The following is a 4,704-nucleotide window of genomic DNA, read 5'->3' on the forward strand; positions in this document are numbered from 1 at the left end:
AGAGAGAGAGGGCAGCTGGCTGGCAATCCCTCAATCCTTCTCTCTCCAGCAGACCCCTCCCTTCTCCCTGAGCACATGAAAGAAAAGTGATCACTTTGCATTGATGAAGGGAGGGGCTGAGTGAAGGTCTAAGCCCTTGGAGGAGGACTGATTGATGGATTGTCTTCTTAATGACTCTTATCTTACATCACAAAGGTCAACAAGGCTGTTTTTAAATCACCAGAGCAAAGAAACTTTGTTTTTTACATTGATTTGCTATAGCTTTTTTGCCATCCATGTGAGTGCTTGGAACAGAACCCACACGAATAATGAGGCTCAACCTGTACTTCTGGTTTCCTAACGAAACTGAAAGTATTGCTTAAGACCATGCCAGAAGACTCAGAAGGCTTTTCATAGGCTACTAAGTGTCATGCGGGGCTTTGGCTGCAGGCAGAATGGCTCTGATGGATAGGCGAGGTGGCGCAGAGGATGGAGGGGGTGTTGGGTGGCACTCAGGGCTTTTGCTCCACCTGCCCCAACCCCAGGTCCACCACTGTAGTTTGTTCCACCCCACTATTGCCCACCCCAGGTTCCCACTATTCAAGTTTGATTTTAATACTTTTGTGAGCTCATGTGTGTTCAGCTCTGGTTTAATCTTTGTTGTCTGTTGTGGTTGTTGTTGTGCACTACTTTTCAACTAAAAGTCATTCACAAAGAACATAAGAACAGCCCCACTGGATCAGGCCACAGGCCCATCTAGTCCAGCTTCCTGTATCTCATAGTGGCCCACCAAATGCCCCAGGGAGCACACCAGATAACAAGAGACCTCATTCTGGTGCCCTCCCTTGCATCTGGCATTCTGACATAGCCCATTTCTAAAATCAGAGGGTTGCACATACACAGTGGTTTACAAAGCTAAATATGTAATTAGTTATTTGATTTTCTCTGTCAACCACTTTGTGAACTTTTCGTTGAAAAGTGGTTTTTAAATACTGTTAACAAATTTCAAAAAATGTTTCATAGTAAGGAGGCAATCAGGAAGGGTGGCCTTTGCTTTTGGAAAATCAAAACAAAGATGTGTGAATATTGTTTGCTCCAGAGCTTGTCAGGGTTTCACAATGGCATTAATTCCAGGTCAGTGCCAGGGACTTTGAAGTCTCACTCTCTCCTCCCCTGGTTCATGACAAGGTCAAATGGCTTGTTGAGAGGTAAGTGCAAGACAGAATGTTCAGTTTGATCTGGATCTTAGAAAAAGCCATGTCCCGAGTTCATGTTATGGTCCATTGATGTATATGGAGATCCTAGAATTTAGTTCTAAAATGGACATTCCTCCAGGGGCCTCGACTTCCCTGAGTTCAAGTCCATTCTGGGATTAGCAGTAGGGTCCTGCCTTTCTTTTCAGAGTTCACATCCTGTTCTGGGTCTGGGCATTGAGGTAAGTCCTGACGCTCTGCGAAAAGAAACCCAGCACAGTTGATGTGAGCAAGTGGGTGGGGGTACCAAGAGATTAGTGGAAGAAAGCTCTCCACTGGGGATAGGGCTGTAGTGATTGCTAACCCCAATAGCTGCTGCAAGCTTCAAGAGACTTCTGATTATGTGGGGGCTCATTTGTGGTCTCCTGTGGGAACCAGCCCTACTGCTTTAGGAGAGCTCCGGGGCTCTGATGCTTTAAGATGTCAAGGAAGGTTCTTTCGCCCCCCGCTAATAAAACCCTCAGACTGATTCTGCAACAAGGAGCAAGATGCACCCATGCCCTTTCTCTGTGCCTGCAGAGAAAAACAGGCTGCCCCTGTCTGATTTGCTTACTTGGTCAAAACAGATTTTCCCTGTGACAATACTGCAAACAGCACAATACTGGTGCATGTTTCAGGGATGCCACTGCAAATGAGGCAGTAAGCCATTGTGCCAGGCACATGACGAGCAGGTGGGTAGAACAGAGTGGAGGGAGAAATAGGGGAGCTTCTGGATGGGGAGAGGCAAAATCAGGAGGCAGAACTAGGAGATGGGGTGGATCTTGGTGGTGGTGTTAAACCAGCAGCCTAGATCAGCATTTTCCAAACCCGACTGGGAATGCCTTCCTCGGTGTGACCAATACTTACTGTTCCAGTGTGCCACAAGACTTCAAGTCCCCACATCGAGATAATGCTCTGAGCAGTCATGTCTATGGTGCAATGTGCCAGTGGACATTGTGCCTGGATTTCCAGTAGACGCAACTGCCCAGAGCATCATGTTGTCCTAATCTGCAGACATGAAGTCCCACGGCGTGCTGGAACAGTAAGTGTCAGGCACGGGGGTGGGGGTGAGGAAAAGATTCCATCTAACCCCAGATCCAGCCGTCGGCTGGGGTTTGGAAGGGGCTGGCTTTGATCAAAGGGAAATAGCCAGGCAGAAGCAGGAAAAGCACCTCTGGGTAGTATCTTCACACAGGCTTGGGCTGAGACTTCCCTCTTCCCCTCCCCAAATAGTTATGCTGTGTAGGCAAATCCAACTTCTAGGCCAACATCTGTTCTCTTCATTCAGCAGGCTTGGTTAACTATGGAATGAGACCTGACAGGGACCTGACTTTGTTTTTCATCCTGACATGGGCTAAGGAAGCTTACTAAGACATATGCTTATGGACCAGGCAATGTTTTTCCCCGATGTGCTGTTCTGCACACATAGGTTTACCTGGTCTTTCATGCACCCTTATGCAGCAACTATTACCCTGCAGCTGCCTGATCCTGTCTGATCTCAGAAGCTAAGCAGGGTCAGGCCTGGTTAATACTTGGATGGGAGACCGCTTGGGAATACCAGGTGCTGTAGGCTTATACCATAGTCTTTCAAGACTGGAGGTTGCCAACCATCTCCCTATACTGAACACTATCTCCCGATCTTGTCTGATCTTGGAAGCTAAGCAGGGTCAGGACTGGTTAATACTTGGATGGGAGACCGCTTAGGAATACCAGGTGCTGTAGGCTTCTACCATAGTCTTTCGAGACTGAAGGTTGCCAACCATTTCATGCACCCTTCTTCTAGGGTCTCAGTGCATCTTTTGAAACTTGGCGCATGACTCAGCAAGACTTGGGAGACTCTGAGAAGCCAGAAATGCCAACAGACACACCGTAGATGGCTGAGGCTTTTAAAGCCTCATGGATCAGCAATCAGTCTGCAGACCACACTATGAGAATATCTCTTCTGGAGCAGATACAGGACAGGTCCTTGACTTCTACACAAATGTCTAGGTTGTGTGTGTCCTGATTTTGCCCTCAGCTGCACAAGAGGTGGGCCTACTTGGGGCGGAGGGCAGGAGAAAAATGAAAAAACCAGCTGATGTAGAGCGACCCTGGAGAAAAGGATCCATGCTGCGCATAGCTTTTGGCCCGTGTGAGTGTATTCGGAAATGGGGAAGGCCAGTCCCTGAACAGAACATCATGTTTCCATCCCCCCACCCAGAATCTGAAAGAACAGAAGGGAACAGAGCTGAGTGCCAAGGAGTTTGTGCTCTTGTCACTGACACTGTAACTCACCAGGAGCTGAACAGAAGGGCATCAACAACTCCCAGCTGAGTTAGGGGATTAATGGAGTGGAAGTGGAGTGGGAAGGAAGTTCTTTGAATGGAGCTGGGGGAATGTCTAGACTCTCTGGGAAAAATCATTAAATTAGGATGGCACAATGAGGAGAACAAAAAGCCGGCAATCTTTTCTTGCACTCAGCATGGAGGCGGGCCTGACTGCTGAGTGGGGACCTCTGATTATTCTGAGATTACACAGCCAAGAAGGAAACTTGTCATCCCCATTCATCATGATTTCCTGCATTGGCGAGGTCAGGGAAATTTGCCGGCAATGGTTGCCTTCCGCCAAGGATTGCGCCAGAAGAGCTTTCATGAAGCACCCTGTTCTCACAAACACATTCCAGATCTGTGGAAACAACGGAAGACAGCACTCAATCACATTTGAGATGCTGTATCATGTCGATCAGTTGAAATGCTTTAAATGGACTCCTTTCAGTGCTTCTCCCTTTCAATGAGCTCAGACATTGAACACATTACATCACCTGAAAGATTTGGAACTAGGTTTCAATGATTTACATTCTGTCCTGAAACGGGGTCACCATTTTGAAAGCATCTGACTGTGGTTGTCAGGTATTTGGGTCCTGTGATATTCTGAATCTGGATACTGATATTTCATAAACAACAAAGAGTCTTGTAGCACCTTTAAGCCACATTTATTTCAACCCACATTTTTCTTGAATCTCAGCCCACGTCACCAGACACATAAAAGTCAAATCCTCAGGGAGCAGGCAGGTCAACAGTGATAGATTTTTAATTATAGAGTATATTCTATCATTTTTTTTCTAAAGGAACTACCTTTTTCCTCACTACCTTTCTTTGATGTGGTAGCGGCTCAGTCACTCTTTGGCCTCTATGGCATGGCACAGGATTGCTAGCTACTGTCTACCCAAGCCATCAGCTTTTGTACCTATATGGAGCATGATCTCTGGATCGGGACCACTAAGGCTTCTTATACAGGAAGAAACTAACACCCCAATCCTATCCTCCCTGGTGCCTTCGGTTACAGCGGCACTAAAATGGCTATTGCTGTATCCAGTGGCAGTTCTGGTCCTGGCCCCAGTGTCGCCCCAGGGTGCAGGTCCGCAATGCCGCCTCCCCCTGGATACTTGTCTAGCCATATGGACACTGGTGCAGTGTTTGGGACTGCTCCCAAAGCCTTCCAAGGCTTGCTCAGT

The 4,704-nt window shown here is 47.4% G+C and overlaps 1 pseudogene; it reads left to right on the top strand.

Moving 5' to 3' along the window:
• Positions 1-2,664: 2,664 nt before the first annotated feature.
• On the top strand, positions 2,665-2,784 carry LOC136650833 (5S ribosomal RNA; annotated as a pseudogene).
• The last annotated feature ends 1,920 nt before the right edge of the window (positions 2,785-4,704 follow it).

The sequence above is a fragment of the Tiliqua scincoides genome, chromosome 4, assembly GCF_035046505.1.
Source record: "Tiliqua scincoides isolate rTilSci1 chromosome 4, rTilSci1.hap2, whole genome shotgun sequence".
Lineage (NCBI taxonomy): Eukaryota > Metazoa > Chordata > Lepidosauria > Squamata > Scincidae > Tiliqua > Tiliqua scincoides.